At 45.4% G+C, this 23,081-nt stretch overlaps 1 protein-coding gene across 1 annotated transcript in view; it reads right to left on the bottom strand.

The window, feature by feature from the left end:
• The window catches only part of LOC144805644 (uncharacterized), a 147,849-nt gene that overhangs the window by 78,056 nt on the left and 46,712 nt on the right, over positions 1-23,081 (bottom strand). Inside the window, exon 3 of the mRNA XM_078672161.1 lies at positions 21,022-21,200. The gene's annotated coding sequence lies outside the window, so the exon portion shown is untranslated. The remainder of the gene's footprint in view (positions 1-21,021; positions 21,201-23,081) is intronic.

Raw genomic sequence — 23,081 nt, 5'->3', positions numbered from 1 at the left:
GTCAGACCTCTGGCTGATATTGCAGAGGAGGCGGGCTGACCCTGTTCTCCTATGCTGACGACACCCAGATAGTCTTCTCTCTCTCTATGGAGAGGGTGTCTGAGACATCTGCTCTCCAGATGGGGTTGAGTAAAATTACATACTGGATGCAGGCCAATTTTCTCAAACTCAGTGGAGAGAAAACTAAGGTTCTGATTCTGGGGAAGAATAAAGAACTTTGGGGTCCCTAAAACTAGCCTACTGAAAAACTTTTTTTTACATAATTATATTTTCATTTTATATAATGAAAACGTAGCTGAAATAACACCTGTACTTCACTTGATAACTTATCCCCGATTCTCCTGCACTTAGAAGCATGATCACAGTGCACGCACTCTTCAGCAATCACCATCACTGGGAAGAGATCGGCTCAACCAATCAGCACGTGCTCTTCAGTCATCACTGTGAATAGATCGGCTCAACCAATCAGCACGTGCTCTTCAGTCATCACTGTGAAGAGATCGGCTCAACCAATCAGCACGTGCTCTTCAGTCATCACTGTGAAGAGATCGGCTCAACCAATCAGCACGTGCTCTTCAGCCATCACTGTGAAGAGATCGGCTCAACCAATCAGCATGCTTAGAATGCTGCCACTTATACTGTCATTTGTCTGCATTATAGGCCCTGTGAGAGTGAGAAGTATGGACATCGACCGGAAAGTAAGAGTGTGCCTATCTGGGTGTGGTATGATGAGGGAGAAAGGATATAAACTTGTTTTTAACATGCCGTCTGGCATTAACAGTTGTTAATTGTCTGTCCCCTCGTTGCATTCCCTCGCCTTTGGCTCTTTCACTTAACAGTAGTTAACATCCTTTGCAGGGCGTTAATCTTGTTTGTTAACCGCATGCGTGCGGGCGGAATTCCGCCCGTACGCTGAGATTTGCGAAAGCGCACTTTACGTGACGAGCTGGGCTCGTCATGAGCGTGCGAGGAGGCTACCTCATGACGAGCCCAGCTCGTCATCAGCGTCGAAGGGGTTAATGCCCTCAGAAGCAGGCGATAAGGCTTAAGGGATAAACTGTGATAAAAGCAAATCGAAAGTCCTCCCAAGAGGCTTGATACTATAGTCAGTTCTTTTCAGCCGTAAGGCACACTCATTCACATATTCAATGTACACTTATGTCACTTATGCCTTCAGTCATTCCAAGGGGCCCTCGAAGGTAAGCTTTGTATCGCTTCTACATGGTACAGGAAGGTATGCCAATAATTTCTTGGGTATTTAAAAGAGACAAAGTTTCAGAGGGTTAGGTGATTCTGGTCACACCTACACACCCATATCTAGGTGCTTCCAGGCGCTACAGCAGGGTCCAGTTATTTTATGTAGCCCTTAATACTGGCCTTCAGACAACAGTTCTCTGCATTCAGACAAATAAAGAAGCTAACACACAGGGAATAAACACCAAGGACGTCCAAAAATATATAAAAGCCTGCCCAGTGTGCGCACAACAAAAGTCCTCCCATTCATCCCCTAAAGGTCTTCTACAACCATTGCCCATACCTCTGCTTCCCTGGCATACTATCAGTTTGGACTTCATCACAGATTTGCCTAAATCCCACAACTTCACTGCAATTTTAGTAGTTGTGGATCTTTTGTCTAAAATGGGGCACTTTATTCCCTTACAAAAACTACCAACAGCTACAGAATTTAGTGAAGTGTTCTGAAACCATATTGGAAAACTACATGGCCTTCCCAGTAAAATAATTTCCGACAGGGGCCCTCAATTTGTTTCAAAATTCTGGAGTCAGTTGTGCACACATTTAGGAATTGAAATAGCATTATCCTCCGCTTTTCACCCACAGACTGACGGCCAGACAGAAAAAGTTAATCAATACCTTGAACAAAGTCTACGGTGCCTAACCTCCATTATATCGGCTCATTGGGATGAGGTCCTACCATTGGCAGAGTTTTCATACAGCAATAGCTATCATGCAGCTTTAGGCTGTTCCCCTTTCTTTTTTATAACTGGCTTACATCCACGATCTATTTCTGCCATCCTTCCAGATTTATGCCTGCTGTGACCAAAAGATTAACAGAATTGCGGGAATTTCAAGAACAAGCCAAGCGTAGTTTAGCCAACAATAAACAAAAAGGTCAAATTATCAGTCGATAAACACAAAACACCAGCATCACCCTATAAAGTAGGGGATCTCGTCTGGTTATCAACCAGAAATATCCAGATTGAAGGCCCCAAGAAACTAAAACCTAGGTTCATTGGCCCCTTTCCCATAAATAACATTTTGAATCCAGTTTCAATGAGATTAACTTTGCCCTCGGAATATGCCAATCACCCAGTTTTTCGTGTATCTTTGCTCAAACCACATGATCCGGTGTAGTGACTGAGGTATTTGTGCTTTTTTGGCTTGGTTATGACCGTTGCCCACCACCATCTCAATATATGCTGCTGTCAATCGAACATGTATGGTGTTTTGTCCATTCCCGACCTTTATTTCAACTAGTTGGTAGGGCTTGTGAAGAAGTTTCCATAAATAAATCCAAGATTTAGATAGATGGTTTGAATGAAGTTTATTCCAGGAGTAAAGATCTCATCCACCAACAAACCCAGCAGACATCAACTGGCTGTTTTAGAACATTCCTATGTACATGAAGTCACATTACTGATGACCTAATAAGATTCTATTAAAGCTACAGTATTTAATAAGCTGCATAGCTAATTATCACACATCTCCTTCCCTTCAGAAAAACAAAATTGAATGCATATTAAGTAAAATTACGATTATGCAGAAATTATACAAAGTCAGAAAGATACGAAGGCTTCTTAGACACACGCTCTGAAGATCTAATATTTCCAGAGCTCGTTGCTATGCTTTTGTCCATAAGTTTTCCATTGGAATGCAAGAATCCACCATCTTGCAATTTTCTTCGGATAACAACAATTCGATTTAAGTTCCATATGCGATGGTCTTGAGTTTGTACAGCATTATTCAAAATTTTGATTACTTTAATGGGTTTCATAAACTTTGTTTCTGAGCTACTCACTATGCCTGGACGTTTGACCATAACCATATCGCCAATACAGACAACAGTTTTTTTAACACTATTTTTAACATCAAAATAATTTTTTCTACGTTCAGCTTTATTCAATTCGTTTTGAACTATATCATCTTTGTTGCACACACATTCTTTACCCTTCAACATTTCATGCTTATTAACCCAATAGGGTTCCACCTGTGTGTTGGGAATTCTCCCACGAAACAACAAAAATGGAGTCTTACCAGTTGTAGCATGAGGAGTGTATCTGTATTCTTCTATCTTTTCCACAACACATTTTTTCCAATCATGTGATAAATTTCTTGCCAAACTAATAGTATCTTTGATTACTTTATTGAATCTCTCGACCATACCATTGGCCTCTGGGTGATAGAGAGAACACAATTTATGTTTAATGCCCTTAGAAGACAAATACTGTTTCATTTCTTTGGAGACAAATTGTACCCCATTATCGGATAAGATAGTTGCAGGTAAACCTTCTTTATAAAATAATTCACTTAAGCATTGGATAATTTTACCTGAATCAGTTCCAGACAAAAAGAAAATTTCCGGCCATCTTGAATACATATCAATGACTACCAGTATGAATACTTGAGAATCTTTATGTTGAATAGGTCCCACCAAATCCAGCGCTATGTCCTGCCAGGGACCATTTGGTCTTTCCCTTAAAAACATGGGCTGTGTATGTGTACTGTAAGACTTGTCGCTAACATTGCAGTGTATACAATCTCTAATTACTCTTTCCACCATTTTATCCATGCCCGGCCACCAATAAGACATGCGAAGCCTCTCTTTACTTTTGGATAAACCTGAATGAGCAATATGAACCATATCTATTAAATCTTTCCTAAGACTAGATGGAGGAATTAACCTGGTTCCACGAAACAATAAATTGCTATCTACTGATAATTCACTGCGTACTATCCAAAAGGGCTTAGTTAAAGAAGAACCATCCTTGCAACTTGTCCAACCATTTTTTATCAAGGACATTACCTCACACAACGTACTATCATTTTCTAATTCCTCAGACCATTTCTTTTCTGACAAAAATTCATAATCCACAGAACAAACCAATTCATCATCTAACTCTGACTGATCTTCATCATCTACATCACTCTTAGAAATTAGACGTGAGAGAACATCTGCTACTCCATTCTCAATACCAGGAATATATTGAACACCAAAGTTATATTCTTGTAATCCAATAATCCACTTCGATATTCTCCCAGACACCATATCTAAACCTTTTTTACTAAAAATCTCCACCAAGGGTTTGTGATCTGTGTGGACATCAAAAACTAAACCCCAAAGAAACTTCTTTAATTTTCTTACTGCCCAAAACACAGCCAAAGCCTCCCTCTCTACAACTGAATAACGAGTTTCCGCATCCCTCAAACTTCTAGACAAAAACATTATGGTTTGCATACCCTCAGGACCATTTTGTTTCAATACAGCACCTAACCCCTTTTCACTAGCATCGGTAACCAATATAGACTTAGTCTTTGGATTGAAACTTTTTAGCGCAGGAGCCTTGTTTAACCTTCGCTTAATTTCGATGAATTCACTTTCACACTGATCTGACCAGTGAAATTCTACACCTTTCCTCAACAAACACCTCATGTTTACTGTTAACTCAGCAAAGCCTTTTATAAATTTTGTATAATATTCGATCATGCCAAAAAGCTTCATGAGCTCAGTTTTATTTTCTGGTGCCACCATTTTGTTTATAGTGTCTACTAATTCAGGTTTAGGCTTTACACCTTCACCAGATATTTTATGCCCTAAGTAGTTTATAGAGTCAGATCTGAATTTACATTTGCTAGCCTTTATTGTGAGATTGTGTTTGCTAAATCTTTCCAAAACCATATTCAGGGTGACATCATGATCAGATTCATTCTCTGCAAAAATCAACACATCATCCTGATATATGCAAACACTGGGGATGTCTTTCAAAACTTTTTCCATCACACGTTGAAATACTGAAGAAGCTGATACTAATCCAAATGGCATCCTCTTGAATCTATATGTGCCAAAAGGTGTAATAAATGACGTAAAATTTCTGCAAGACTCTTCTAGTTCAATCTGGTGATATGCAGAAGTAAGATCTATCGTACTAAAAATTTTTGCATTTCCTAATAATACCAGTAACTCAGCAATATTAGGCAGGGGATATCTATCGACGATTACACACTTATTGAGTTGCCTGAGGTCGATGCATAGACGCAAATCACCATTGGGTTTTCGGGCTGCGACCACAGGAGCCATCCATTCACAACCTTCTATTTCCTCAATTATATCATTATGCATGAGTTTCTCAATTTCTTTCTTCATATCTTCCTTTACTGCTAAAGGTACACTCCTGACTTTACAACTCACTGGAATGGAATCACTCTTAACACGTATCTTGTGTTGATAACCTTTGAGACACCCAAGAGTTTCTTTAAATACATTAGGAAATTTTGTCTTTAATTTACAAGAAAATTCGTCTTCCAATGGTTTTATTCCAACAGATTTTTCTTTTTCATCTAAAACACTAAGAACATTATCTTTCAATTGAATACAAGGATTGGCATTGGGATCTAAAATTACACCCAAGTCACCCTGATGTATCCAGCTGATAATGCTGTCACCTTTTCTTGAGACGTATACTTTTCCAGACACTAGTCTAGATTTATATTCTATAAGGCCTGTAAAATAACCATGTAGCTTTATAGGTTTTTTATCATACCCTAAAGGAATGATGTCGGGTTTGAAAAGAGACACCTTTCCTTTTAATTTCTTAGTGAAAAATTCATCAGAAACAATTGTAATTTTTGCACCAGAGTCAAACAATACTCTGGTCTTTTTTCCCTCAACAGATATTTCATCAATAGGATCAGCTCTTTTACGCGGGCTTTCTCCACTATCGCCAATGGTTTGAACCACTTCAATATCGCAATCAGATCCTGAAGAAGTTCTTTCAAAAATTTCTACTTCTTTTACTTTAGATCTATTTTTTGTTCTGCATAAAGCAGTGACATGACCCTTTAACTTGCATTTTCCACAGGTTTGTTTCAGAGCGGGACATTTTTTATCATTGGCCAGATGACCAGGTTTTCCACATCTAAAACATTTAAATTCATATCCACTCTTTTTAGTGTCTGCCTTGACTGGATCTTTAACATATTTATCGTTTTTAGATCTTACTATTTGAACTTTATTTTCTTTTTCAGTACTTTTTTTAATTATAGCTACACACTTAAGAGAATGTTCTATGCGCTTGGCAACAGATAAAACTTCATCTAGAGAAGGCTCATCTTTTAGCCACAATTCATCACGAACCTTTTCTATTCCACAACCAAACATAAATTGATCACGAATGCGTTCATCGATTAAAGCTCCAAATTTGCATGAAGATGCAAGTTTTCTTAAGCGAGTTACATAAGATTCAATACTTTCTTCATCATTTTGCATACATTTAGTGAATTGGTACCTTTCTAGAATAGTACTAACTTTGGGTAAGAAATGTAAGTCTAATTTCCTTATACTAATCTCATATTCATTTAAACCATTTGCTTCTGCAGGAGGAAGGTCAGGCAAATCATCAAAGATGTCCTGGCCTTCAGATCCTAAACAGTGTAGTAATAAAGAACATTTTCTCTCAGCACTGAGATTAGTCCCACAAACTTTAGCATATCGTTCAAAAACCACTTTCCATTTTTTCCATCTGATTGGAGGTTCACCAGGACAAGATAAAAAAAATGGTGCAGCTGTAACATTTTGCATTGTTTGAGAAACCCTATATTTTTTTTGAAAGAAAATATAAATATAATAAATATATATGTACAATAAATATATATATATACAATAATAATATAAATATTATATATAATTAAATATTATATATATATATGTAATTATACAATATATAACACATATATATGATAACCTCAGAGAATATTCATAAAAGGATAACTATGTATGTGTTAAAAATGCAGGAAACACATATCAACCAATCAGAATGTTAGTAAGAGAGAGAAAATATGGACCAATCAGATGTGTAGTTCAGGATCCAATAGAATTAATCCTTTCAAATTTCTCTGGGAAGGGTCTGATTGAGCCGCAGAAACCCTTGCTTTCAAGGTTGCTCTAAGGTAAAAGGTTAATTTAATTGTTGTCAAAAGTTAAAATTATAAGGTGCTTCACGTTTCCTTAACGCTGGAGAAACGAATACTTGTTAAATATTAAATTACGTTCCTTCGTGAACACCTCCTCACGCTTTGTTGCGCATGTGCTCTTGAAGCCAGTTCCACGCTCTGGAGAGAGCAAATGTTTAGAGTTGGGCGCACGCACTAGGCATCAGCTCACGGAGTGCAAGCGCGCGTTTTCTTTGACCATGAGAATGTTTATTTTCAACCAAGAAGTTGGGCGCACGCACTAGGCATCCACGAAGAGCTCGCGCAAGAATGTTTACTTTCAATCAAGAGCTCGTGTTACACGCGCTGAACATCGGCTCATTAACAGGGTGAACGTGCGAGCTCTCTGTGAGAGAGAATGTTTACTTTCAATTAAAGGTCTTGCACACGCGCTCAACAACGTTTATTCCCTTAGTGTACTTTCAACTATTCAGCTGTTTTAAACGTTGCGCACGCAGATTTACACGCGCTTGTCAATGTTTACTCCATTCGTGTATTTTTTTTTTACAGTTCAGCTATTACTTTTGGATGTACGCCTGTGTGGCTAAAAGTCAAACATCTCCACACTTTGCTGCAAGCGTTACCGATCTCCTCACACCTCAATGCAGGTTAGGTTGTGCGCGTTATAATCTCCTTGCAATTCAGCTGCCACACGCTAGACAAGATGCGTTAAAGATATCTTTGCCACGAACAACAGATCTCCGCTGGTGTTAATTAGGTAATTAGATTCCTTCGCGCTCGACTGCTGGCGCTTGATGTTATGGAAGTCATAGGGACGTGGGTTAGCTGAATTTAATTAAGGCTTTGCGCAAGGGAAGTATAATAGGAGATAAGCTGAATAAACAGAAGTAATAATGTTACTCACAAGTTGAATTCACACGATGATGGAGGTTCTTGATGGTGGTAGATGTCAGTTAAGTGAGGGTTGACAAAAGTTTAATTCTTCTCCTCATAAGGGTTTTGTGTTGAGATCTGTTCCTGGGAGGTTTCCAAGCCGACTACGCCAGTGAAGAAGTTTCCATAAATAAATCCAAGATTTAGATAGATGGTTTGAATGAAGTTTATTCCAGGAGTAAAGATCTCATCCACCAACAAACCCAGCAGACATCAACTGGCTGTTTTAGAACATTCCTATGTACATGAAGTCACATTACTGATGACCTAATAAGATTCTATTAAAGCTACAGTATTTAATAAGCTGCATAGCTAATTATCACAGCTTGCCTATAGACTTTGACAGCTTTATGTCCCCTTATACGCTGCTTTTTGCTCTTTTTCGGGCCTAAAGGCCTATGCTCGAGCGATGCTATGTTCTTTTCTGACACCATCCTGCTAAGCCTCTTTAGGTGAAAGGCAATGTTTTAGTTTCAATGTGTTGTTCGCTAGTAGTGAACCAGCAAGCACCGGTTCTTGTCAGAGAAATGTACTCTCTTCGCGCTGGAGCCATAACAAAAGCTTGGCCAGCTGCTGTTGTGTGCCAGGTACGGAAAAGTACAGGAATCTCATGAGAACGGTAGGCGGGTTCTTCTAGAAGCTTCGAGAGAGAGCTACATTCTATATTAGTGAAAGCGGGTCCAAGTGAGGGTGAGAGGATTGTCTGGTGGTTTTGGCGGTCTGGTGCAGCATCACGGTGCAGACGTGCAGTCGTGTTTGTGGAACAGAGAGTCCTAACCCAACCGAAGAGGGAAAGAGAGACGGACCTGTCTTCAGATTGCAGATGTCTAATAATATGGTGAGGTGTTCCATGTATGACTCATTTTATCTAATTATTCCTTTATTTTCAGGTTCTATATGTGTGTATGTATATTAATAAGTCATTTCTTTCTATGTCCTTTCATCATTGTGTAATAAAAGACCCCAATTTGCATTAATTCCTTTTGTTTGTTGTCACTAAGAGAGAGTGTGGGTTCTTCTTAACCAGGTGCTGTAGTATAGAAGGAGGGGTGATTCCCTTCTTACAGGTAACTGATGATGGGAAGGTGTGCTGCTCATGATTAGGGATGACTACATGGGAGAATATATAATTTGTCCTTATTCTCTGTAGAGGAAGGTCGGGCCCCTTTTTTACCAAGTGCTTACAGAGGGATGTGCTAGTTCCCCTCTAATGAGTACTTGTAGATACGGAAGGGAAATCGGCTCCTAAGCAGGAATACCTAAATTGCTGGTAGACCAACCCAACATAGCGTAAGAGGTATGTACTGATTTTCACCGGAAGGTGTTGCTGATTCGCACCAGGGTGCGTTGCTCGCATAAGTGCGCGTTGAACGTCGGAAGACGTTGCTGACTTGATTTGATATTTGATTTGTCGGAAGACGTTGCTGATTTGATATTGATTCGTCGGAGGACGTTGCTGATTTGATATTGATTCGTCGGAAGACGTTGCTGATTTGATATCGATTCACACCAGGGTGCGTTGCTCGCGTAAGTGCGCGTTGATCGTCGGAAGACGTTGCTGACCTGAATTGATATTTGATTCTGATTCGTCAGAGGACGTTTGTAGGAGAGTAGGGTCTGCAATCCTATGATCACCCAGATTTTTGCTTTTTGCTGCACTGGTTTACGACTTTCCCTGGCTGTGGGCCTGCTAATCAGACCCACAGCCTAGCTGTTCTCTCTATCCAAATTGTACTCAGGTACTGAATTGGCACTGGGCCCTCTCCAAGTCCCTGTACCCAGGGCTGAGGTGCACCCAGAAGTCTCCCAGGGGCTGAAGCATGTATTGTGCCACCCCTGGATTGACTAACTAAAACTGACACAACTGGCTGCACGACAGCTGGGGCAAGGTGGTGTACTCACCCTTTGCTTTAGATATAGTATACCTATATCTAACCCTAAAATGGACACACAGATCTCCTATCAGTCACTCCTATGGCAGGCCTTAACAATCCTGAAGGCAGAGTGCTTGGAATCGTGTGAGATGGTGCTCTGGCATGAGCTGAGCCTGTCTGCGGCTTTCGGGATCCATCCCTTAGCCGTTTCCATGATATCGCATACCATATACTCTTAAGTGCATTATAATCCTCGCGGTTATATGCCAACTCTGGTATCGCTTTATCAAAACATGTCGAGTAAGGTGTCATACGAATTGGAATACTAACCCCTCGCCAATTCTGGCGACGGGGTTAGCATTCCACCCTTCTAGAGGGACACGACATGCATGTAACCTATAACCCGGTTAAAAGTCAGACAGAGCCTTAGCATCCACAAAATGGATGCTGCCACCGAGACACAAGTCTGCCCTCCTGCTGCTGGGAGTCCTCCCAGAGCAGGAGATAAGGACAAAGGGTTTCCTGCCAGGGGCGGTGCCAGCACCGTCCCAGACAGGGTTTTGTGTATTGTAGGTAGGCAGGGCTTTAGAGGAAGGTGACTGCACGTGGCACCCCGGTGCTCACTGTGCATAGGCTGGCTGGAACCAGTTCCAGGGTCACTCCAGACCCTGTGCTGGGGAAAAGCCCGCCAAGGAAGTGGGTGTAACCACCCCCCTCCTAGTCCCACCCATAGGGCAGGACTTAGTCGCGTGCCAGCCCCTTTTTACAGGATAAAGGTAGGAACTGGCCCCCTTCCAAATCAGATCATCTTCGAATCCTGAAACTACTTTCCACGAAAGGAACTCAAGACTTCTTCCTAAGATTTCTCCCTTGTGACTAAGGAGTAGTCACCCTGCATCCGCAGGCACCATCTAAAGAACACTGCGGTCTGCTGCAAGTCCTTCCTCCGGAATCCGACTGCCCAGCTCGACGAGAACCGGCTTCCCTGGCACCTCTGACCTCTACCTACATCATCAGTCACGCTGAGATTCGTGGGTGTGACGAGACCTCGAGGGACCGGCCATCTTCAAGACTGCACGACTTCTTTCCAGCAAGCCCGCCGAGTGAATTCCTGGTGAGTGCTTTGGGGTCCGAGAAGCCCCCACCCTGAGCAGCTCCAGCACCGAAGTGCAGCCCCCCAGCATCTCCACGATCTGCGTGGGGCCCTTCTGCTTTTTGCTGCTCACCGCGTTGTTTGGCTACTAGCCCGCTGGCTTGTGGCCTTCCTGACGACGCCCGACGACATTTCTGCTGCTGGTCTGGTTGCTCCAGACTGGCCCTTGCTTCCCTCCATCGGAGAAGTACCCTGGACCCTCCTGGTCCGCCCAAGACGCCATTTTAGGTCCACCGCGTGGGCCTTGCATTTGCCAAGACTTGTTGCCCAATCTTGGGTCCAGCGACGTCGACAGCAAGAACCTTCGTGGGACAGCTCGCACCTCCATCCTGGTCGCCGACAACGCCTCCTGGTCCGAGAGACTGCAGAGCCCAGCAGCGCCCACTCACCTGACTGCGGTGACTTCGCCCGGTGCCATCCTGGTGCCCACTTAATCACTGGCTAGTGATTCAAGAACTTGGTCCCCTCTGCTTTCAGGTTTCCTTCTTCCTTGATCCAGGCTTGGATCCATCGAACTTTCCTTCACTGGTCGCCTGCCAGCAACTTCTTCCTTCCAGGCTCCTGGTCCGGCAACGAGATCCCCGACGTCTTTTCAGACCTATGCAGCTGCAGCCCCTGGGCTAGGTAACTTCGGCACTTCGGTGTCCCAGCATAGCCTCACTATCCTAGGGTCAGGATCCACTGTCGTTTTCTTCCTACCAGGTCGGGTTCGCCCGTGAACACTAACTTTGCCTTTACTAGCCTCCATAGACTTTGTCCCGCATCCCGCGTGAGAGTGCACACTCTGCACCCGAGTCCCCTAGGTCTCCTAGAAGTAATCTAACGATTCTATAGTCAAGTCCTAGCGATTCCAAAGCCTATTAGTACTGTACTTACCTGCTAGTAATTTCGCATTCCACTTTTTAAGTATATGGTTTTTCGTGCCCCTCGGGCATTTGTGTATAACGTGCTAACTTAAGTATTTTCGTAAGAGTTTTGTTGTGTGCCTAGCACCCTGTCCTCATAAAGAGTACAGGGTTGTTGTGATTCTAATAAATACACTGTTTATTTTCATAACACTTGTGTGGTGTCCTTTCACTGGGTGTTCAAGGGGTAATGTGATGGTAAAACAGCTGGCTTAACACGCCCTCTAGAGTCTTAGCCTTAGACTGCTCGTATCCATGCTACTAGGATAGCTGGTCTATAAGGTTGACTTACAACCAATCATCAATAAGGGTTGTTTGGACTGATATATAGTGATCACTAGAATAGTGAACACTGCACATCAGGCCAACTTCTCACATTGGTGAGCAGCGGTTGGGATTTGAGCTTGCTGTTGTTTTACCACACATGCCCTAAGAATATCTTGTGAAAGATCACATAAGTACTAAAGGTACATATAACTTAGCTTAGAATACTCTGAGTTCTACTGAACCAGCTGTTGTAGCTCCTAGGGCCTAGCACACCCTAAACTACAACTCTAGCAAGGGATCAGTAGGCAAACATATAGTGTAGGTAAGTGCACCACTTACACCTCACTAGAAAAGCATGTCTACCCAGGGAGATTCTACTGAGACTCCCCTGGTCAGTGTTGACCCTCCACAGGTCACTTCAAGATATGCAGCTCTCAGTTTCCAGGAGATGAGACAGATCTGTGTCTCCAGAAAACTGAAGCAGGGGTCTAACCCCACCATTCCCTTTCTGATAGGTCTCTTAGAGACATATGATGCCAGAAAGCTTTCTCAGTTACATGAGAACATGCCAGCCTTAGAGGGGACCTCTGGGGATCCAGACCTCCCCAACACTGCTACTGCAGTTGAGGAGGAGGAGGATCAGGAGGAACTCTCTGGGGATGAGGTAGACAAAGGTCTTGAGGTAGTCAGAAGGCTAACTAGGACCAACTTAGACTTACTTGGGCTAGGATCTGGGGGACCCCCAGTACTAACCTGAAGTGGGCCTAACCTTGGAGTTAGGAGAGATAGATCTCTTTCTAGGGACTCCAATAGATCTCTGCACTCTAATGCCTCTTCTCAGGGGAGAAGGAATCCTCCACAGAGGAGATTTACTTCCCCTCAGAGAAAAGAGCATGAAGCTAGAATGAGACAAGCTGAACTGAGGATTGAAAGGGAAGAACTTGCCCTGGCCAAAGAGAAGCTTGCCTTTGCTAGAGAGCAGCAGATGAGTGGGCTAGCTCCCACTGGTGGCAGCAATCTCCCAAGAGATAGAGAGAAGGGTTTAGATACTAAACACCTGACTAAAATAGTGCCCCCCTTTAAGCAAGGGGATGATATCCAGAAATGGATGGCTGCTCTGGAGAGGGCCTGCACTGTGCAGGGCATTCCCCAGAGTCAGTGGGCAGCTATACTGTGGCTCTCCTTTGATGGTAAAGGTAGAGATAAGCTCCTCACTACAAGAGTGGAGGATGCTAACAATTACCAGGTCCTGAAGAATACACTGGTTGATGGGTTTGGTTTAACCACTGAGCAGTACAGGTTGCTGTTCAGAGACACCCAGAAAACTCAGTCTCAGGACTGGTCTGATTTTGTGGATGGTGCCACTAAGGCTTTGGAGGGCTGGTTGCTGGGTAGCAAGGTTACAGATTACACAGGATTGTATAATCTAATGATGAGAGAACAAATTTTAAACAATTGTCAGAACCAGTTGCTGCACCAGCACCTTGTTGATTCAGATCTGACCTCTCCCCAAGAATTGGGAAAGAAGGCAGACAAATGGGTCAGGACAAGGATCAAGCAGAACCAGAACCAGAACCAGGGTGGTCAGAAGAAAGCAGACCAGAAGGGTAATGTTAAGAATGAGCAAAATTACCAGAAGTCTTCACCAGGTCCCCAACAAACCAAAGAGGGTGGGGGTCAGGCTTCCCAGAAGAAGAAGACTCAAGAAGGCCAGTCAAAAAGGTGGTGCCAGTACTGCAAAAGTAAATCTCACTGGTTTAGTGAGTGCACCAAAAGAGGAGGACAAACTCCTGCCACTACAGCTCCTAAAGCAACTGCACCCCCTAGTACAGTCAGTAGTGGTAGTGTACCTCCCAAGGCATTAGTTGGGTTAACCTTGGGTACTGAGGGGTCTGACAACTTAGTTGGCACACTCACTCAGGCTGTCCTTGTCTGTACAGGGGATATGGATATGTCCCCTGAAATAAGTCCCAATACTTTGGGCAAATACAGGCAGACACCTTTGATTAATGGCAAAATGGCTCAGGCCTATAGGGACACTTGTGCCAGTGTCACCATGGTGACACCTAACTTTGTGGACCCTGGACAGATCATGCCAGGTACTGATTTCCTGGTGACCAATGCCAGCAATGTCACTACTAGTCACAGTGTGGCAATTGTGGCTTTCTCCTGGGGTGGAGTGAAGGGACAAAAGAAAGTTGTAGTCAGTTCAGACCTCCCAGTTGATTGTTTGTTGGGCAATGATTTGGAGTCATCACAATGGTCAGAAGTGGAGCAGAGGACTCACATGGAGATGTTAGGCTTGCCAGCACATGTGCTTGCTGTGACTAGGTCACAGGCCAGGAAATGCCCCACTGAACAGGTGCTGGATCCTGAAATGATGGACCAGACACCTTCCAAGAAGAAGAGCAGTAAGGGTAAGGCTTCGCCTTCCCCCTTACCCCAGGTTGAGGATCAAGTCTCTGAGGAGGCTGATCTGGAAGAGCTGAGGGAAACTGAGCCTAAAGAGCTTGAACTTGATCAAGTTGAGTTTCTGGGCTCAGGGGGACCCTCCAGAGCAGACCTGGGGAAGGAACAGTTGAGCTGCCCTTCCCTTGAACCCCTCAGACAGCAGGCTGCTGCTGAGGCTGCAGGGAATGCCACAGGTGCCCACAGGGTATACTGGGAAGATGGACTCCTGTACTCTGAGTCAAGAGACCCCAAGCCTGGTGCAACCAGGAGGCTGGTCATCCCCTTGTCTCTGAGAGGTTTCCTTCTCACCTTGGCCCATGAGATTCCCCTTGCAGGTCATTTAGGTCAGACAAAGACTTGGGACAGGCTTGTCTCACACTTTCACTGGCCCCATATGAATGAGAATACCAAGGAGTTTTGTCGCTCATGTGTCACTTGCCAAGCCAGTGGTAAGTCAGGTGGCACAACAAAGGCCCCCCTCATACCACTACCTGTGGTGGGGGTTCCCTTTGAAAGAGTGGGGATTGACATTGTTGGTCCAATGGAACCCCAGACAGCATCAGGACACAAGTTTATACTGGTGGTGGTGGACCATGCCACCAGGTATCCTGAGGCTATTCCCCTTAGGACCACTACAGCCCCTGTAGTGGCAAGAGCCCTAGTTGGAGTGTTCTCCAGAGTGGGTTTCCCTAAGGAGGTCGTTTCTGACAGAGGTACAAACTTCATGTCAGGATATCTGACTGCCATGTGGAAAGAGTGTGGTGTGAACTACAAGTTCACCACACCCTATCATCCACAATGCAATGGGCTTGTTGAAAGATTCAACAGGACCCTGAAAGGGATGATTCATGGACTACCTGAACCTCTTAGGAGAAGATGGGATGTCCTGATCCCCTGCCTCTTGTTTGCTTACAGAGAGGTCCCACAGAAGGGGGTTGGCTACAGCCCTTTTGAGCTTCTGTATGGGCATCCTGTAAGAGGACCCCTGTGTTTGGTGAAGGAAGGATGGGAGAGACCTCTCAAAAAGCCTGCAACCAACATAGTGGACTATGTACTTGGTCTCCGCTCCAGGATGGCTGAGTACATGGAAAAGGCATCCAAAAACCTTGAGGCCAGCCAAGAACTTCAAAAAGCTTGGCATGACCAAAAGGCTGTTCTGACTGTGTACCAGCCAGGACAGAAGGTGTGGGTGCTGGAGCCAGTGGCCCCAGCAGCTCTGAAAGACAAATGGTCTGGGCCCCACACCATCATTGAGCAAAAGGGAGAGGTTACCTACTTGGTGGACCTTGGAACTCCCAGGAGCCCTCTCAGAGTGCTCCATGTTAACAGGCTCAAGGCATATGTTGACAGGAAGGACATGAGCTTGCTCATGGCCACAGATGAGGGACAGGAGGAAGAGAGTGACCCTCTCCCAGACCTGCTCACTCAGAATCCTGATGATGGGTCAGTTGATGGTGTTGTCTTTTGTGGCAGCCTCACTGAACATCAGCAACAGGATTGCAGGCAAGTTCTGCAATCCTTCAGACATATGTTCTCTCTGACACCCAGCCAAACTGATTGGTGTACCCATGATGTTGACACTGGAGACAGTCTGCCTGTCAAGAGTAAAATCTACAGACAGCCTGATCATGTTAGAGACTGCATCAAAACTGAAGTGCAGAAAATGTTAGAACTGGGAGTCATTGAGCCCTCAGATAGCCATTGGGCTAGCCCAGTAGTTCTAGTGCCAAAGCCTCACACCCAGGGTGGTAAGAGAGAGATGAGGTTTTGCGTAGACTACAGAGGCCTCAATGCAGTCACTAAGACTGATGCCCACCCAATACCAAGAGCAGATGAGCTTATAGATAGATTGGCTTCTGCCAACTTCTTAAGCACATTTGATTTGACAGCTGGGTATTGGCAAATCAGGTTAGCTGAGGAAGCCAAACCCAAGACAGCATTTTCTACCCCTGGAGGGCATTATCAATTTGTGGTAATGCCCTTTGGACTGAAAAATGCACCTGCCACCTTCCAAAGGTTGGTGAATCAAGTCCTCACTGGGCTGGATGACTTCTGTGCAGCATATCTGGACGATATTGCTGTCTTTAGCTCCACCTGGGAGGATCACCTGGTCCACCTGAGGAAAGTGTTAGAGGCCCTGCAAAAGGCAGGCCTCACTATCAAGGCCACAAAGTGCCAGATAGGGCAGACACAGGTTGTATACCTGGGCCACCTTGTAGGTGGAGGCCAGGTTCAGCCACTGGAGAGTAAGATACAGGCCATCAAGGACTGGACTCCTCCAATCACCCAGACTCAGGTTCGAGCTTTCTTGGGCCTGACTGGGTACTATAGGAAGTTTGTCAGAAATTATGGGTCCATAGTGACCCCCCTTAATGACCTGACAAGCAAGAAGATGCCAAAGAAAGTTCAGTGGACAGCAAGCTGTCAGAAAGCATTCAATGACCTAAAGCAGGCCATGTGCACAGCACCTATCCTCAAGAGTCCAGATTACTCCAAGCCATTCATTGTCCAAACAGATGCTTCTGAGTTGGGTGTGGGAGCTGTTCTGTCTCAACTGAATTTTGATGGTAATGATCAGCCTATTGCTTTCATTAGTAGAAGGTTGACACCCAGAGAGAAAAATTGGTCAGCTATTGAGAGGGAGGCCTTTGCTGTGGTCTGGGCCCTGAAGAAGCTGAGGGCCTACTTGTTTGGCACTCACTTCACCATTCAGACAGACCATAAGCCCCTCTTGTGGCTAAATCAGATGAAGGGTGAAAACCCCAAACTGCTTAGGTGGTCCATTTCCCTACAGGGGATGGATTTTACAGTGGAGCATAGACCTGGGACTGATCACAGCAATGCTGATGGGCTCTCCAGGGATTTCCACTTAGAGCAAGAAGACTCACCTGGTCAAGGTTAGTTTATTGTCCCAAAGTTTGGGGGGGGGTCATGTAGGAGAGTAGGGTCTGCAATCCTATGATCACCCAGATTTTTGCTTTTTGCTGCACTGGTTTACGACTTTCCCTGGCTGTGGGCCTGCTAATCAGACCCACAGCCTAGCTGTTCTCTCTATCCAAATTGTACTCAGGTACTGAATTGGCACTGGGCCCTCTCCAAGTCCCTGTACCCAGGGCTGAGGTGCACCCAGAAGTCTCCCAGGGGCTGAAGCATGTATTGTGCCACCCCTGGATTGACTAACTAAAACTGACACAACTGGCTGCACGACAGCTGGGGCAAGGTGGTGTACTCACCCTTTGCTTTAGATATAGTATACCTATATCTAACCCTAAAATGGACACACAGATCTCCTATCAGTCACTCCTATGGCAGGCCTTAACAATCCTGAAGGCAGAGTGCTTGGAATCGTGTGAGATGGTGCTCTGGCATGAGCTGAGCCTGTCTGCGGCTTTCGGGATCCATCCCTTAGCCGTTTCCATGATATCGCATACCATATACTCTTAAGTGCATTATAATCCTCGCGGTTATATGCCAACTCTGGTATCGCTTTATCAAAACATGTCGAGTAAGGTGTCATACGAATTGGAATACTAACCCCTCGCCAATTCTGGCGACGGGGTTAGCATTCCACCCTTCTAGAGGGACACGACATGCATGTAACCTATAACCCGGTTAAAAGTCAGACAGAGCCTTAGCATCCACAAAATGGATGCTGCCACCGAGACACAAGTCTGCCCTCCTGCTGCTGGGAGTCCTCCCAGAGCAGGAGATAAGGACAAAGGGTTTCCTGCCAGGGGCGGTGCCAGCACCGTCCCAGACAGGGTTTTGTGTATTGTAGGTAGGCAGGGCTTTAGAGGAAGGTGACTGCACGTGGCACCCCGGTGCTCACTGTGCATAGGCTGGCTGGAACCAGTTCCAGGGTCACTCCAGACCCTGTGCTGGGGAAAAGCCCGCCAAGGAAGTGGGTGTAACCACCCCCCTCCTAGTCCCACCCATAGGGCAGGACTTAGTCGCGTGCCAGCCCCTTTTTACAGGATAAAGGTAGGAACTGGCCCCCTTCCAAATCAGATCATCTTCGAATCCTGAAACTACTTTCCACGAAAGGAACTCAAGACTTCTTCCTAAGATTTCTCCCTTGTGACTAAGGAGTAGTCACCCTGCATCCGCAGGCACCATCTAAAGAACACTGCGGTCTGCTGCAAGTCCTTCCTCCGGAATCCGACTGCCCAGCTCGACGAGAACCGGCTTCCCTGGCACCTCTGACCTCTACCTACATCATCAGTCACGCTGAGATTCGTGGGTGTGACGAGACCTCGAGGGACCGGCCATCTTCAAGACTGCACGACTTCTTTCCAGCAAGCCCGCCGAGTGAATTCCTGGTGAGTGCTTTGGGGTCCGAGAAGCCCCCACCCTGAGCAGCTCCAGCACCGAAGTGCAGCCCCCCAGCATCTCCACGATCTGCGTGGGGCCCTTCTGCTTTTTGCTGCTCACCGCGTTGTTTGGCTACTAGCCCGCTGGCTTGTGGCCTTCCTGACGACGCCCGACGACATTTCTGCTGCTGGTCTGGTTGCTCCAGACTGGCCCTTGCTTCCCTCCATCGGAGAAGTACCCTGGACCCTCCTGGTCCGCCCAAGACGCCATTTTAGGTCCACCGCGTGGGCCTTGCATTTGCCAAGACTTGTTGCCCAATCTTGGGTCCAGCGACGTCGACAGCAAGAACCTTCGTGGGACAGCTCGCACCTCCATCCTGGTCGCCGACAACGCCTCCTGGTCCGAGAGACTGCAGAGCCCAGCAGCGCCCACTCACCTGACTGCGGTGACTTCGCCCGGTGCCATCCTGGTGCCCACTTAATCACTGGCTAGTGATTCAAGAACTTGGTCCCCTCTGCTTTCAGGTTTCCTTCTTCCTTGATCCAGGCTTGGATCCATCGAACTTTCCTTCACTGGTCGCCTGCCAGCAACTTCTTCCTTCCAGGCTCCTGGTCCGGCAACGAGATCCCCGACGTCTTTTCAGACCTATGCAGCTGCAGCCCCTGGGCTAGGTAACTTCGGCACTTCGGTGTCCCAGCATAGCCTCACTATCCTAGGGTCAGGATCCACTGTCGTTTTCTTCCTACCAGGTCGGGTTCGCCCGTGAACACTAACTTTGCCTTTACTAGCCTCCATAGACTTTGTCCCGCATCCCGCGTGAGAGTGCACACTCTGCACCCGAGTCCCCTAGGTCTCCTAGAAGTAATCTAACGATTCTATAGTCAAGTCCTAGCGATTCCAAAGCCTATTAGTACTGTACTTACCTGCTAGTAATTTCGCATTCCACTTTTTAAGTATATGGTTTTTCGTGCCCCTCGGGCATTTGTGTATAACGTGCTAACTTAAGTATTTTCGTAAGAGTTTTGTTGTGTGCCTAGCACCCTGTCCTCATAAAGAGTACAGGGTTGTTGTGATTCTAATAAATACACTGTTTATTTTCATAACACTTGTGTGGTGTCCTTTCACTGGGTGTTCAAGGGGTAATGTGATGGTAAAACAGCTGGCTTAACACGCCCTCTAGAGTCTTAGCCTTAGACTGCTCGTATCCATGCTACTAGGATAGCTGGTCTATAAGGTTGACTTACAACCAATCATCAATAAGGGTTGTTTGGACTGATATATAGTGATCACTAGAATAGTGAACACTGCACATCAGGCCAACTTCTCACAACGTTGCTATACATACCCTCTGAGCTTTGATCTATAGTATCTTTAGTTATTTATGTTACTCCTTTCTCAGATAGGTAGTCTGAATGTGGTGTTTTGTTTTTGGGCATTCTGGGAAGGGACTGTGATGAGTAATTACTTTATAGCTAACTAGCTGAAACACCAGAAAAGTAGGAAAATAGCAGTCATTACTTCAGTCCACATGAAAAGACAACCCTCCTCCACCTGTTGTAGTTGGAGACAATATTGCATATGAAGAAAATCGCATTATAGATGCAAAACGTAAACATGGTCGATTACAGTATTTATTTAACTGGAAGGGTTATGATGCGTCAGAAAGATCCTGGAAACAGGAACACATGTACATACTACAAGATTGGTCAGATCTTTCCATGCCTTGCATCCGGAAAAACCCTGTCACATACGAAGACCTTTGGGGGGGCAGGAGGCATTTCCTGCATGTGTAAACGTTCTTGGCATGTACACGTGAATTACTTGGGAAAGATCTAAGGCCCAAATCACCTTCACATGCACACGTGAGAAAACCTGAGACCCAAATCAATGTAAACCCCACCCACTTGGTTCCCGATGCTTCGCTTCGTGCCTAAACACTCACCTGACTCCGGACCTTGGTGGCAGATCATCCGAAGCTCTTTAGCGCTCCACCCTGCTTCCTTCCCTGTCTTCACTCAGTGTCTTCAGCTGTGTTCTTGCTCCCAGGAGCACATTTCAGACATTCCTTCCTGTTTCTGAATTTCCGGCTCCAGATCCTCTCACGGCACTGTTTCCGATTTCCTGCAAAAGAGAAAAGAAAAGAGAATCAACAAAGGGATGCCAAGCAACACCTCGCTCTGAATGGTAAAGCGTTAGCATGCTTGAACACATACCAGTAAGAATTTAAACTTTATGAAAACTGTGGCAGACCTCTTGACCTTCTATAAATCAAGAGAACGTTTTGAAACTCTTCCTGAAACAATCTAAGGACTTTAAGGACATTGAGCAAGTGAAGAATGTTAAAGTAAAACAGACATTTGTGTAAATACCTTGAGTCTGATTAGAAGACTGAAAGGAAACAGAGAGCTCGATTGTTGTTATTATTTATATATATTTAATGTGAAATTACGGAGCAAATATTGTAAAGGAAATCAGTAACTCTTGAGATAATTTGAGCAATCACAGATTATTAGTGCACCTGTAGTGTTTTTTTTGTATATTCTTTCTTTTAGTTTCAAGAATCCTTTTGAGAAAAGGTCAAGGGTAATTCAGGTATACCTAATTAAGAGTTCCAAAGCATATGTTTGACCTAAAAAAGTGATTTAGGGTGTTCAGATTAATCGGGTACATTTATCAGATTATACACGAGCTGAAAACTGAAGCCCAGTAACACTTTGCCTTTCTTGAGAGACATTCTACACGACTGAATTGTCAAGTCGGTCTACAAGAATCCAGTGTGTCTTCTCTTTTCTCTCGTCCCTATTCCCCCCTCCCCCGGTGTTCGATCAGGGCAGCAAGTGAATCCTATCCTTGCCTCTCTGGTGGAGTTCAGAGTGAGTTGGGTAATAGAAGCATCAAGGAAGGAACAAACCGGAGTACAGGCGGGTGAATTCATGACACCATGGGCCCCAGGGACCACCACCTCCAAGGGGCTTTGTACTCATTGGGAGGGGGGGCCGCGCAGCCCCCATTCTAGAGCCCTTGATGGCCTGGGGAATATCACCCCCTAGGGCCAGCTGCAATGTCTCCTGCCATGCCATAGAAAACTCTGCTTTGCTTCTTGGAAGCGAGAGCAGGAAACCTGCTCTCGCTTTCAAGAAGCAAAGCAGAATTGCTTTTGGGCGAGGGGAGCTGCATGTTAGCAGCTCCCCTTGCCCAAAAGAAATTATGGCTCCCGCAGGAGGCGAGGATCCGGCAGGGACCGTGGGGGCATTTGGGCTCCCCCTAAATTGAGGGTCGGCCCCCGGGGTGCTGGTTTCCTTCACAGCGGGCTCTTCCCTCAAGGCAGATTGGTATCGTAGCGCTGCTGCGCCAGACACTGATCACATTTAAAATTGTGACGATTTATTTTGGTATTACTGCGCAGAACTGTGTAAATTGCCTGCATACATAGTGAGCATTTTGTTATCGTAGCACTGCGCTGGTCAGCTTCATTAGTAGCATTTAAAGTGTGCCACATCGTAGCGCTATATCGTAGCGCTACATCGCATTGCCTTAGTCACTCGCCTGGTTTCGCTTTTGTCTCAGCCATTTTGTTGTTTGTTTGCCCCCCAGCCCGCCCCTCCACCCCGCCCCCGCCTCCCAGCTGATCCTCCCCCCCACAGATAGTATAGGAATCACCCTGCCTACACTCGCGCTGTGACCATCCTGACTCCTGTTGAGGAGGTCGCTCCCCACGATCCCCGCCATCGCAGTGCTGGTTTCCTTCACAGCGGGCTCTTCCCTCAAGGCAGATTGGTATCGTAGCGCTGCTGCGCAAGACACTGATCACATTTAAAATTGTGACGATTTATTTTAGAATTACTGCGCAGAACTGTGTAATTTGCCTGCATACATAGTGAGCATTTTGTTATCGTAGCACTGCGCTGGTCAGCTTCATTAGTAGCATTTAAAGTGTGCCACATCGTAGCGCTATATCGTAGCGCTACATCGCATTGCCTTAGTCACTCGCCTGGTTTCGCT

This window comes from Lissotriton helveticus (assembly GCF_964261635.1).
Source record: "Lissotriton helveticus chromosome 1_1 unlocalized genomic scaffold, aLisHel1.1 SUPER_1_unloc_17, whole genome shotgun sequence".
Taxonomy (NCBI): domain Eukaryota; kingdom Metazoa; phylum Chordata; class Amphibia; order Caudata; family Salamandridae; genus Lissotriton; species Lissotriton helveticus.
The sequence above is the reverse complement of the archived record's forward strand: the minus strand, read 5'-3'. Positions and strand labels throughout refer to the sequence as shown.